Here is a 15,136-nt window from a genome sequence, read left to right as displayed (position 1 = left end):
TGCCCCTCCCCCTACTTCTGTGCTCTCTCTCTCTCTCTCTCAAATAAACAAACAAAATCTTAAAAAAAAAAAAATGAAGGCTCCAGTGGCTACAAGAGGACAGGTACTGGGGCATGGAAACATCTTCCAGAAGAGAAGATAAATTTATCTAACAGGACTTTGTGTTATATTTTCTTTTAGGTTATCTGGGTTCAGGGAGGTGTGTGCTTATGTACATGTTTTAGGTTTTCTTTTGACATCTTTCTCTTTAGATCAGGGTCAACTCAATAAATATGGTGGTGGTTTTTGGTGGGTTTTTTTTTTTTTTTTGGAAAAAATAAAGAAAGAACTACCATATGATCCAGCAATTCTACTTCTAGAAATATAACCAAAGCAAATGAAATTAGGATCTCATTTGCATTTCTATGTTATTGCAGCATTATTCAAAATTATCACAGTATGGAAACCACCTAAGTGTCTGCTGATGGATGAAAAGACAAAGAAGATGTGGTGGATATATGTGCACACACGTGTGGAATATTATTCAGCCATGAGAAATCCCGCCACCTGAGAAAACATGGATGACCCTGAAGGACAGCGTGCTGCATGAAATAAGTCAGACAGAGAAAGACAAACACTGTATGATCTCATGTATGTGTGGAATCTAAAACAAGTCGAACTCATAAAAGGATACAAACTTTCAGTTATAAAATTAATCAGTTCTGGTGATCTACTGTGCAGCATGGTGACTATAGTTAATATATACTTTAAATGTGCTAAGAGAGGGAACCTGGCTGGCTCCGTCGGTAAGGCATGTGACTCTTGATCTCAGGATCATGAGTTCCAGCCCCACAGTGGGCGTAGAGTTTACTTAAAAAAAAAAAACTAATTAAAAAAAATTTTTTAAGTTTTCTAGGAGAATAGATCTTAAGTGCTCTCACCAACACACACAAATGGTTACCAAGTGAGGCAACGGATATGTTGATTAGCTTGACTGTGGTATCATTTCACAATGCACATGCATATCATATCATCACATCATACACCTTAAATATATACAATTTTTATTTGTCAGTTAGACCTCAATAAAGCTGGGGGAAAAGAAGAGTTAGACTAGAAGATGATCTCTCGGGCCTTCCCATCCAAACATTCTATGACATCATCACAAAGGTAGTACACTTTGCAGTTGTGCCGAATTCAGACCAATGACTTTCCTCAAAATTCTATTAAACTCATATCTCTTGAGAAAACGAAAGAGGAACCGACATTTAGCACCAAACTTAGACCCACCCAGAGCTGTCTGGCTGCCTGCTTCAGATATGTCATCTGAAGATGTTACTCAAGTGCTCCCCATAGCAGATGGGCTTTTGGCCTTTGCTGAAGTGTCCTGTGGAGTTTGGAGAGAATCTAAGGTGATAAAGAGAAAAGGCCTGGACAACACTTTACCACGATGGATAAAATGCCAAGTCATACCCCAAAATGGGGCAATGCCTCAGTCGTTTTTAGAGTAAAACACAAATCAAGTTGGCTGTTTTCCAAAGCACCAACAACACCCTCAACTATTTCTATTTCTTAGCCTTTAACTGATTTGTTCCTCACACTTTCTAACAGATGCACACTGCAGTTTGTCAAGAAAACTGTTGTTTCGGGGCACCTGGTGGCTCAGTCTGTTAAGCCTCTGCCTTCAGCTCAGGTCATGATCTCACGGTCCTGGAATCGAGCCCCGCATCAGGCTCCCTGCTCAGTGGGGGGTCTGCTTCTCCCTCTCCCCCTCTGCTCCTCCCACCCCACTCCCCCGCTCATACTCTCTCTCAAATAAATAAATAAATCTTAAAGAAAGAAAGAAAGAAAGAAAGAAAGAAAGAAAGAAAGAAAGAAAGAAAGAAAGAAAGAAAGAAAGAAAAAGAAAACCATTGTTTTATGTTTTTGTTTTATCCAACAATCCTCTATAGCCATCACCTGTCACCTTAAAGAACCACTTTAGAGGAGTGATCCTCTGGAATGGGTCCCAAATCAGCCCTGCTTTCTTCCAGGAGCACGCCAACAGGAGCCAGGGTGCAGAGTGGGAGGATGGGGGACTTTATGAGAGGAGGTCACAGAAGAGCCTCCCTGGAGGCAAAGAATGCAGAGGGAAGAATATGGACTTCAGGGTCAAACGGACATGGATTTGGATCCTGGCGCTGATACTTGGGGGATATTGGACAAGTTACTTAAACTCCTTCAGCTCTGTCACCAAAAAAAAATGTGATTAAATTCAGTAGTATAAATCATTTCACCTCTCCCTACCCAATTTTTTCTGTCATTTTTACTCACTCTCTCTTTTGTTTTAAGTTTATTTCTTTATTTTAGTAATTTCTTCCTCCAATATGGGGCTTGAACCCATGACCCCAAGATCCAGAGTCACACATTCTTCCAACTGTGCCAGCCTGTGGCCCTCTCACTCTCTTACCACTGCAAACAGACAACACAACTGAGTAGCTCTCAGGCCTGAACTTGTAGGAAAAATGTGCTGTATTTTAAATGCCTATATAGAATATACATTGTCCCGTTCAAAGAAAACATTTATACTAACCCCTCATCATCAGAAAAATGCTTGAGTTTTGTAATTCAGCTATGGGTTTACATCCTGCATCAATCCCTCTCTGAAAATCGCAAGGATAGAAGTTAAAACCAAAGACACAGAAGAAAAGAAGCACACTTTCAAAAATTTTTTTAAAAATTTAATTCAAGAAACAAAAGAATTAAAGATATTTTGTATTTTCCTGATGTTACTGGTTACCATTTCATGTTCATATTCCAGTAATTAGTTTAGCTGTGCTCTCAAACCAACCAGAAGTTTAGTGCCGCTCATGGTTTATGGAGGTGGAAAGGCTGAAGGGAGGGAGAGGTTCATCAACCTAGGAAGAGTCAGTCCTGTCTTGCCCTCCCCTCCCTCGCCCCTACCACACACACACCCCTCCACCCCCAGACACCCTCATTCCTCTTAGCCTGTTCCAAAAGGAAAAAGGAAGAAGCAATGCAGCTTAACTTTTCCAGGGCCATAAATCTGATGAAAACTGTGGATCCTAAGCCTCCATGCTCTTATGCCTATTAAATAAAATTTGACATTTAATTCCTGGGGATTTCCAACCTCAGGGGGAGGTAACCTATCATTTTCCCACTTTCTGCTCTCAGTCACCCCACATCACCCCTTTAAAAAAAAAAGGTTTTATTTATTCATTTGGAAGAGAGAGACAAAGAGAGAGCACAAGCAGGGGGAGAGGCAGAGGGAGAGGGAGAAACAGACTCATTATTGAGCAGGGAGCCCGATGCGGGGCTCGATCCCAGGACCTGGGATCATGACCTGAGCCAAGTGCAGATGTTTAACCATCTGAGCCACCCAGGTGCCCCCACATCATCCCTTTTTAAAATCACATCCTAGAGAGCTAATGTGTCAGGAAACCCATAAGTTTCAGAGACTCATTGTTGTGTTCCTTTTGGGTTTTTATCAGTAGATACTAACTTCAATTTGGAGGTTTTCTGAGAAAAAAAAAGTGATACTGCTTAATATGAAACTTTTAATTCTTAATATTGTTTTAAGAGTTTTCCCCCTCCAGTTGCTAAATTAAAGCCATTGCCTCATTTGCTCTAAAAATAAGGGCGACTGTTTGATACAGTTCCATAAAACTGGTTAAGTGCTCAATTGAAGTCTGAGGGGTTTTTGGCATAGAAACTGCACGAATGAACATTTTGTTGACCTTTCTCCAACTGTCAGTTCTCTTTAAACTCAAACGAGAAGACTCTTTAGTTGTCCCTAAAGAAATGTAAAGGAAATAACCCTTTAAACATGTATTATTTATAAATCCACTGCAGCAAAACATCATCAATAATTTAATGATCCCATATGCCTGGTTTTTTGTTTTTTTTTTTCTAACTACTGGCATTAAAACTGTCACATGTTCAATATCCCTAGTCAGTAGTATTTCACAGTCACCCCACTTGACATTTCCCATGCAGGAAAAATAGAACAGCAGTAGGGTAAGTATTCAAATTAAATGCTAATTTTAGACCAAGAAGAAACATTTAATAAATAGCTCATAAGAGAGGCTCGAATTAATCCTACAATGCCCACCTTTGGACCACCTACATTTTAAGAAAAAGGGAAAGCCTTTGAACCGAGGGTGAGGTAAAGCAGAAAGTCAAAACTGAGTTGAAATGCGAAGACCGTGCGTCGCATGATAGCTCCCTCCCAGCAGCCTGTGTGCGACCAGCAGGCTAAGTCCTTGCCATTCTCTCTCTTTATCCCCACACACTCGAGGAAGTGAGACGCGGTGTTGCAGGTGAGGACACTGACGCTCCAGCAGGTTAAGTAACTTGCTTCAAGGTCCATCATCGCTGATCAGGGGCTGAGTAAAGACGCCAGTCTCGCTCTGTCTGAATCTACAGCTGACGCTTTAACCTTAAAGCTATCCTCGAGTGCTTTTAGATCCATGAATACTTTATAAGTTCAATATATTTTTAGAGGGTTGCTATTGAAATGGGCCGTGGTTAGCACTAACTTCATTTTCTTTTGCCATGGATCCTTCACAAGAGTCGAGGAAGCCAAAGCTAATTTATAAAGGGAGCTGGAACGGAGCACATAGTACCACACAGGAGTGAAAGCGCAGAGATTGCCCCACTTAAGGCACAAGCTGACATCGGGCAAGTCCCCAGCTCGGGGCGTGTGGGCGATGGCGCCACGAGCGCCTCTCCACGGGTGCCGTTGCTGGCCGGGCGGCGAAGATCGCTAGGCTAAGCACTTAGCGGCGACGGCCGTGGTAGGCCACGCTCTTCCAGCCAGAATGATTCCCACACAGAGCTCTGGGAATTCTGTAACTTCCCTCCAGACTTTCCCCATCACTAAATGGGCAGCAATTATCTCTGGGTCCTTCAAGGTAGAAACGAATGTGCTTAAATCATAAATCCCCTAAAAGGAAGAACCGATTCAAGGTTACCATCGTCCCACAACCCAGTAGTAATAAAATTGTAATACAATGTATTCCACTTCCAGTAGACCCAGCTCTATGATTGTAAATAGGAATAACTGCCAACTCGTATTCCTTTCCTGGGGCTGCTATACCGAATTACCACAAACTTGCTGGCTTCATGCAACAGAAAGTTATTTTTTCACAGTTCTAGAAGCTAGAAGTCAAAATCAAGGTGTCAGCGGGACCATGCTCCCTCTGAAGGCTGTAAGAGAGAAGCTTCCTTGCCTCTTGCAGCTTCCGGTAGCTCCAGGCGTCCCTTGGCTTGTGGCCACATCACTTCCGTCTCCACCTCTGTCATTACAAGGCCTTCTACTCTATGCCCGTGACTTTGCCTCTTTTGTGTCTTACAAGGAAGCTGGTCCTTCGATTTAGGTCCTAGTGGGTAATCCAGGATGAACTCGTCTCAAGATCCTTAACTAAATTACATCTGCAAAGACCCATTTTCAAAGAGGGCAACATTCACAAGTACCAGGAGTTAGGACACAGACATACCTATCTTTTGGGGGCCACCATTCAACCCACCACAAAAACTTAGAGCATTGTGGTGAGGATTTCATTAGAAAGTATACGTAATAGCAGTACCGGCATACTGGAGGGGCAACGCACATTCATTTTCTTTTTCCGGAGAACAGTACTCTGATGTGTACAGCAGACTTCGAGGACTGGTGGGGAGGCCCAGAGAGTATGGCTGTTTTTGTATAACATGGCGATTTCTTGTTCTTTCAAAGAAGAAAATCTGAAAAGTCACATATATCATGGTCCCTGATTAGTAGGTCAATTGTTAGTGTGCATCAGAATCAAGAGTAAGGGACAATCTTAAAAAGCACAGATTCCAGGTCCTGTCCTCAGAAATTCTGGTTCGCTGGGTCTGTGGTGGGACCTGGAAACTGCATTTTTATAAAGCTCCTGAGTTGATCCTGACGCAGGTGGGCAGTGCCACACCTCTGAGGAGCTCCTCCAGCAAGCTGCGGTAGGATTTCCACCCGGTCCCTCTACAGTGTGCTTCTGTGATATTATAGAGTTAGACGTTTCTAGAACAGACATGCCCCCACGAATGCGTAGGTCACAAAACAAAAATGTTAGAGATATTCCGAAGTTGCTGTATAGGCACTATGTTTTGTGTGAGAAAGCTCCTTCAACGTACGTGTTTACTGAGTCCTACTATGTTCTGGGCACAGGGATAGATGCTGAAATAGAGTTGTAGAAAATATACACTTATGTTTTCAAGTATCCACAGAACATTTACAAAAATGGACCTCTTGTTACGACCAAAAAAGTCTCAAAAAGTAACAAAGAATCTTTAGCATACAGAACACTCTCTGTCCACAAAAAAAACAAAATTAAAAATTCCAAGATAATGCTCCAAACTTCCCTTTCTTGCAGAGCTCAAAATGTTGTATCCAGTCTTCTCGTTTTCAAGGGCCAGGGAGGTAAAGCTAATAATGGAGAGAAGTCGTATGGCTCAGGTTTCATGGGTCCAAATACAACTAAGACCATATTAATCTTAAGGTGCTGACCACAGCAGTCATGCAGCCTGGAGCCCCCTCCCCACACTGCCCTGCTATTCAGGCTGCTGTCTACGCCTCTGCAGGAGCTTGACTCTGCCCCGGGCTTTCCCGCTACTTTGCTGAGCATGGCTGTCTTCCCACCATCAACAGCTCCATAAGGTCTGAGAGGTAGGAATGAGGAATGGGGAGTTTGGGGGATGGGGGTGGGGGAGGTGATCAGGGCAGGAAGGAACCAGAAAGATTCGCCACCTCCACCTGCTGAAGCAGGGCTGCTTGTGCCCCAAACCTTTCCTGGACTTTTCTAAACATGGCGGTAAGGGAGCAGCTAGGCCCTCGGCTAGGCTACAGTCTCCATCTGCTAACCCCTGCGCTGTCTTTTCTGGAGCCCCCCACACCAGAACACTTCCCCCTTCCTCGAACTGACAAGGCAGAGGCCCGGAGACCTAGCTGTGGATGTGAATTGCTAGGGACAGAGTTGGCACTAGGAAGCTCCAATGTCCAGAAACAACAAGTGAATGGAGGGACTGAGGAAGGAGGAGGGAGGCACCCCCACAGGATGCCCTGGGGAGGCTCCCTCAATGTGCTGTTACTCATAAATAAAGTTTCACGGGGAGGAGAAAGAAAATCAAACTTGTGGCCAGGGAAGTGTACTGATCCTAGAACATGGTGTCAAAGCATTGTGCTGAAAGCAACCAGGGCCATGTCAAGAGACCCAGCTCAGCCTCCACCACCACGTGTGCCCCCTGATTTTCCCTCTCTAGGCAGCAACTTCTTCCTTCAAATGAGGTGATAGGACCAGATGAACTCAAGGCCTCCGCTCTTAGTTTTACTCAACGAAATACGGTGACATGAGCAAATGTGCAGTGGTGGCCTACTATGGCCAGTGTTTTAATTAAAAATCTAGCCTAATATTAGAGGGTGCAGAGAGGTGCAGCCATCCTTGAAGGAAAGCAAGAAAACATCCACTTAAATGACATGAAGGAAGGGGAGCAGTCCGTCAGGGGAAAAACAAAGAAGTGAGAAAGTAGGGTATCTGGACAGGTGAAATAGATGAATTTGGCTACCTGACTGAGGAGTGAAGATGCCACTGGATGGAGAGCTCAGAGCTAGATTTTGGAGGAACTTGAATGCTAAGCTAACACATTTGGTCTTTGGGAAATAGGAAACCACTGGAAAGTTTGAACATGGGATTAACATGATGGAAACTATAGTCTAAGAACATTAATTTTCACCTTATGCTGTGTTTGTTTTGATGTATCAGACTTTTTGTTTTTAATAATTTAAAAGTATTTTCTCTAGCATATTTGAAGGAATTTAAAGGGATTGAAATGCATTAAACTAATTCCCTTAAGACATCCTAAGACTTTAAAACCCTGTGCTCTTTTCAAGTCCAATGTTCTCATGACTTACAAGAAAAGTTTTAGAATCTACTGCAAACTCATTGTACACTACTGTAGTTTTTACATTTTAGTTTGAACTTAAGGAATCTATAACCTAAGACTTGAATTACGTGTTTAATTAGTTTCCATATGTTCTCTAGAAGTTCAAAACTAAAAAGGTTAATTTATATGACATCTTATAGTTCAGTTGAAACAGTTGGCAAGACTGTTCTTCACTTTCCCTAGCAAATACGAGGTTAAACCAAAGTAATTCAACTGTTTTGATCTACAAAGATGGTAATTTTGTATAGCTTGGCCGATTGTATTGTTATATGTTTTGTTACTCTACATTTAATGTTCCTTTTTCCTTTAAAAGTGTCCAGAGAGGGGGACGCCTGGGTGGTTCAGTCAGTTAAACATTCGGCTCAGGTCATGATCCCAGGGTCCATCCCAGGGTCCTGGGATGGAGTCCCACATCAGGCTCCTTGCTCAGCAGGGAGCCTGCTTCTTCCTCTGCCTGCTTCTGCCCCTGCTTGTGCTCATTCTTTCTCTCTCTGACAAATAAATAAAGAAAAATCTTTAAAAATAAATAAATAAAAAAGAAAAGTGTCTATAGAGTATATACTACATGTGAGGTATTGGGGCAGAGGGAGAGGTTACTGGGATAAATAATAATGATCCTTACCCTCATATACCTTAAAATCTAGAAGATTCTCAAACTTGCAAATATATAAGAATTATCTGGAGATTTTTTTAATTAATGCAAATTCCCAGAGACTCTAATTTTTGCCAAACATGTAAAGCCAGAGTTCTCAGACTATACTCTCTCAAACACTGATCTACAGAGAGAAACACTTTAATGACTAATATGTTTGGGAGGTAGGACAGCTAGAACTCAAAGGAGGACCATTTTCTCCCTGGAACTCTGAGGAATTCATTGAACATTTAGAAGCTATTGTCGACTTAAGGTCCTCCCAGAAATAGGGATGATCTTTGGAGAAAAGGGTTAGGTAGAAAGAAGAATCATCTTTGGACTGTTAATAAGACTTCCCTGGTCTGTGGGTCTCCCACTTTAGTTACATTCCTTTTTTCAAAAATGGTCTAGAAATAGATCACTAACTTAATTGGTAAAAGTATTCTAATGGCCAATCTTCTATTTTCTAAGTAGAAAGTTCAGTTATACTTCTAATTTATTACAGTAAAAAGCACCTGCTTGTTCTGAGACCAGGTCTGATCTTCCACAATTTAATAAATCATCTTTCTTTCAAGTGTCAAGTGTCTTCATCTTCTTGGTGTTCTTCATTTTCACTGCATAACCACCATTACCAGCACAGCCATACCCTGGGTGCAATAAAGGCATTCCACTAGACCCCCCCAAACTCATACTCTTATCTCAAGCACAATTCCCTTACTAATAAGTCAATTTAGAAAGTTGATGGTAATCCTGTTTATCCCACTGTGATAGCAGGACCTGAGGCATGTTTTCAGTGACGTTGGATGTGCTTTGGATAATAAGACCTAGCAGATAACTTAGATGTGAGGAATCAGATAAATTATTACTGTCAATAAAGGTTAATTAGGAGGCTAACACTGCTGCATCCAAAGTGTGACCATAGGTTTTAAAAAAAATCAATAAATAGAAAATGATAGAATTTTTATTTCTAGCAATATGATGTATGCTAGAAATACTGGAAAGCTTTTGAGAACAGAACACTTAAAATGATATTAAAAATACAAAAACAGGGTGCCTGTGTGGCTTGGTAGGTTAAGCGTCTGCCTTCGGCTCAGGTCGTGATCCCAGAGTCCTGGGATCGAGTCCTGCATCGGACTCCCCGCTCCATGGGAAGCCTGCTTCTCACTCTCCCACTCCCCCTGCTTTGTTCCCTCTCTCACTGTGTCTCTCTCTCTGTGTGTCAAATAAATAAATAAAATCTTTAAAAAAAATACAAAAACAATCTTTTTAATTCATGGATGAGATGGCAGGAAAGAAAAGAAAATCATTAAAGTGAAGGAAAGAAAAGAAAGAAAGAAAGAAAGAAAGAAGAGAGAAAGGAAGAAGGGGAGGGGAGGGGAGGGGAGGGAAGACAGACATTAGAGGCCCCAAATCCAGATAGGTATGCAAGCCAATTCAGATAGGTAATGAAGCAATAAAGCAAACATTTGTCCTGAGATAACATCTGTTGATCCCAGGTTTCAGAGTGAGAGGAGACAAACCTGCAGAGCCCTCACCTCTTCACACATACATAAAGGCAGAACTTGAGTTTGGAGCTGGGGTTCATCCTATCTCAGTTACACAGGAAACCTCAAGGGGAAAACTCAGTTTAAAATGCTCAAGGGCACCTGAGTGGCTCAGTCTTTAAGCATCTGCCTTCGGCTCAGGTCATGGTCCCAGGGTCCTGGGATCGAGCCCCGCATTGGGCTCCCTGCTTGGTGGGGAGTCTGCTTCCCCCTCTCCCTCTGCCACTTGCCCTGCTTGTGCTCTCTCTCTCTCTCTCTCAAATAAATAAATAAATAAATAAATAAATAATGCACAGAGTGCACAGGTTGGCACTTGCCCCCTCCTCCCAGGGACCTGAAAGTAGCAAAGCATATCTTTTTTGGATACACCCTTTTGAAGCCCAGTCCTCAAAAACTCCCCACAGATAATATGAAATAATAAGTAATATGAAGAATAGTTTTTAAAAATCACAGACACATAAAAAAATAAACCACTGTGAGTAAAAGTCCAAAGAAACAATAAACATAGAATAAAGCTTGCAAAGATTTAGTTATTAAATCATTTATCAGATAGATACAGATTCTGAAATACATTTCACATATTTAAAGAGAAAAGAAAGATGGTTATCATAAACATGATGAAGGAACAAGTGACTCTCAAAATGACCAAATGACAGATATGAAAAAGAATATAATAGAACTTCTGAAAAAGAAAATATAATCATTGAAATTAGAAACTAAATGGATGGCTTAGACTAGAATTAGACATAATGAACTAATAATGATTTGAAAAATTATGTAGAATGTAGCACAGAGACAGATGGAAAATATAAAGGAGATATTAAGAGACATGGAGGAAAGAGAAAGAAGGTCTAAGATATATCTAATTGAGGGCAATAGGCTAGGGTCACAAGAGAGTTTGTGGGATCGATGAAATAATAATGGCTGAGAACTTCCTAGAGTTTATTAAAGACATTGCATCCATAAATTGGTATAAATACCAAGCAGGATAATTAAAATGAAATCCATACTGCAGTGAAGATGCAGAACACCACAGAAAAAAATCTCAAAACAGGTAGAAGAGACAAATCACATACAAAAATATGACATTTCAACTGAATGTAAATTTATCTGTAGCAACAATGGAGATCAGAAGGTAGTAGACTAGTATCTTCAAAGTGCTTAGAGAAAACTATAGTCAACCCGTAGGTGTAACGCTACCTTTCAAAACCAGGGTGAGATCAAGATTTTCAACAGAGATAATACACCCTAAGTGTTAACTAAGAGGCCCTCACTGTGGTACCTTCTAAGGGATCTACTTAAGAAAGAAGGAAAGTGATCATATTAGATCAGAGATGAAAGAAGAAACAGCAAAGAGCATTGTAAACATGTAGATTGGTGTAAACAAAGATTACTTATCTTAACTGCTGAGGGTTGGTTGGTTGGTTGGTTGGTTTGTTCGTTTGATACTCTCTTAAATTTTGGGCCCAAGGCAAGAGCCCCACTCACTTCATTATGCCCTAAGGAAGGGTCTCATCATTCAATGTGAAGAGTTTCACTTTATCTCCCTATTTTCAACATGTTACCCTCCTCCCAGCCTCATGCTTATCTGGGCCAGCTTGACTCCCTTTGGTTCAATATCTCAAGACGATGAAACTCTAGCCCTTTGCTTGGAGGAAGAAAGGAGATCTGGGGTCCAGTGTTTATTATACATTCAGAAATCTTCCTGTTTTTGTCCTCATGTGTATCCCTCATTTCATAAGTATCCAGTGTTTCCAATTCCTGACTTTTCTGGGGATCTGCCAATTGATTGATGGATTTCTCCACTGCTGGCCTCGGTTTCAGCTTTCTTGGGCTCATAAAGTCAATTATCACTCATCTAGCTCTCTTCTAGCTTCCAAAATTTTGTCCTTTTCTCCCATCACCTTTACCCTTATGAACTTATGCTGTGTTTAATCCTTTTCCTAGCATTTTAATGGAGTTTCAGTTGGATGAGAGGCGTCTTTCAATCCACCATATTTTAACTACAGCTTCATCTCCTGTGACTCTTTCTTAGGAGAGAGAAGAACTTCCCAGAGACTCCTTCAGCAGCCTTCCCCTTTCATCTCATCAGTCAGAATTAAGTCACACACCCAATTCTAAACCAGTCACAGGCTAAGAGGAGGGAACTGTCATACTGATTCAAAGCCTTATTATTTGGGGTGGAATGGATGTTTGAGATCAACCATACCCTCAAGAACCTTAATTAGGGAGTGGATATGCAAACTCCAAACCACTTACCCAAGCTGGAAGAGGACCTCTTAAAGGCAGTGGTCATATTTTATAACTCTTTATACCTTTAGCAGTGAATGTCAGTGTTTATTTGACTGAGGGAATGATCTATTACATAAATACAATGTACAGAGATATTTATATACAAAATGGTGAGATGGTAAAGCAAGATGATAAGAAAGGTTATCCACTCAGACAAGACCTGCAATCGTGGAGGGAGGGAAGTGTTAGAGACTCTGTGCTGACGCTGCCTCAGTCCTGCTGCACTAGCCTGTAACAGTGACTTCCTGGGTAAAGAGGCATTTTAAATGTCAAAGAGCTAAAAGACAGGATTATGGTGGCTTTCAAGCTAAACACTAAATCAAATTACTTCAAGGACTCTAGTCTTAAGGTCATATTTATATAACGATAGTCAAATTAGACTGGACCAAAATGTTTGGGCCATTTGTTTACTGTGGCTTAAGTGTATATACATATATACACATCGGGAACACTCCCCCATTCAGCAAGGCATTAAAAGAGCTTCTAACAAATTTAATCAAGTGAGACTTTGGTCTGAAATTAAAATTTGTCATAATCATAAGGTTTGGGTTTAATATGAAATTTTAAGAGAAAGTCAACAATTTATTAAACAGAATATTAAACAGTTATATTGGTTTCCTAAAAAATAAGCAAAAACCATGGAAAGACATGTTTTCTCATAGTTCTGAACTGTCTGCTACAAAAACCTTGTAGTTGAAGAAAGAATATATGATATTAAAGAGGTTCCATTTTTTGTCTCCTAAATATCTTGCTAAGAGCTCTTTAAGGAGCACCTGGGTGGCTCAGTCGATTGAGCGATTGATTTCGCTCTTGATTTCGGCTCAGGTCATGATCTCAGGGTTGTGAGATCGAGCCCCAGCACTGGGCCCTGTGCTGGGCGTGGAGCCTGGTTGGGATTCTCTCTCCCACTCCTTCTGCCCCTCCCCCCAACTCCTCTCTTAAAAAAAAAAAAGGCTATTTAAGTGTGTTTTTAAGTGCATATTTCAGTAAGATTTAGATGCATAATTGAAAAAGAATCTGGGAGTCTCTGAGAAAGATATTTACCTAGAACTGTTAGTTGAGCTTATTGCTAATGCAGAAATCCAGAAAGTTACTGGCCATTTCCAACTTCCAAAGCTGCTGAGCCGCAAATTTTTGAAAAATGAAGAAACATAAAAACTATACAGGCAGCTTTTAACAGGAAGTGCACAAGGGATTATATTCAAATTACACACAAATATGTAGTACAAATACCTAAGTACTATTTTCCTAAAAATGTACTTTATATTGATGATAAAATATCCTACAATACCAGATTTTATGTGCTATGCATATGTGAAAAGATAATAAATTTCTAAATATGTGTCCCCTTGTGTGCCTTCAGCTTGAGTCACATTGGGTTCCCTGTTCAGCGGGGAGTCAGCTTCTCCCTCTCCCTCTGCCCTTCCTCCCCAATCAGGTGCACATGCGTTCTCTCTCTCTCTCTCTCTCCCAAAAATAAATAAATAAAGTCTTTAAAAACAACAACAACAACAATGCCCCTTTCCAGCAAACTCATGAGTTTATGATATCGCCATGGGGAATTTACTCAAATTTTCACAGAAGAAAGAAAGGTAGATCTTTTAAACTTTGAAGCCAATGGGTGATATATCTGAGAAAAGAAGAAAACTACGTCACACTCCTGACATTTTTAAAAAACAGTATAGGGGCACCTGGGTGGCTCAGTCACTTAAGTTTCTGCCTTCGGCTCAGGTCATGATCCCGGGGTCCTGGGATCGAGTCCCGTATCGGGCTCCTCGTTCAGCAGGGAGCCTGCTTCTCCCTCTCCCTCTGCCTGCCGCTCCCCCTGCTTGTGCTCTCTTTCTCTGACAGTTAAATAAATCTAAAAAATAATAACAAAATAAATAAATAAACGGTACAAATAAATAATAGTCTAATAAACCAATGCCTTTTTTTAAAAGCAGTAGAACTACAGATGGTTGCAAATACTGATCTGATATTCTTAAGCTGTTCTCATTGCTGATAATGCAGAGAAATAGGAGATAGATGACAGTGTACATGGAATTCAGCACCTCCACTGCCGGCTTCTATCCCACAAGGTTCACAGGGGAATGTATGCTGGGGAGGAGAAAACATTTACTGTTTTTATTTTTTTTAATTCATTTATTTTTTTAAGATTTTATTTATTTATTTGAGAGAGAGAGAGAGAGCATGTGCATATGAAAGCACAAGCAGGAAGAGGGGGAGAAGGAGAGAGACAAGCAGACTCCCCGCTGAGCAGGGAGCCCGATGCGGGGCTCTGTCCCAGGACCCTGGGATCATGACCTGAGCTGAAGGCAGACGCTTAACCGACTAAGCCACCCAGGCACCCCAATATTTACTCTTAAAAGCAAGCTCCAGTTTAAGACTGTTGATCTTAGCAAGGGCTGCCAACTCAAACACCTTTTAGAGCCAAACAAGTAACAGTCAGGAGTAAAAGGGCAGGTGGGGGAAGTTGCCCGCATCTGCCTCTCCCGATGCGCCACAGCCCTGCGCTGCTCCAGCCCATGGGGCCACGTGGAATGGTGTTGCCAGGATTGCTGATTTTCAAGAAAAACACAAACTTTTGATTAGATGTGATTTCTCTTGTTTCTTTTTGTTCTTTTTTTCTTTTTTAAAGTAATCTGTATGCCCAATCTGCAGCTCAAACTCACAACCCCAAGATCAAGAGTCACATGCTCTACCAGCAACTGAGCAACCAGGCGCCCTCTCTTGA

Source organism: Halichoerus grypus, chromosome 3 (assembly GCF_964656455.1).
Source record: "Halichoerus grypus chromosome 3, mHalGry1.hap1.1, whole genome shotgun sequence".
In the NCBI taxonomy this organism is placed as follows: domain Eukaryota; kingdom Metazoa; phylum Chordata; class Mammalia; order Carnivora; family Phocidae; genus Halichoerus; species Halichoerus grypus.
The sequence above is the reverse complement of the archived record's forward strand: the minus strand, read 5'-3'. Positions refer to the sequence as shown.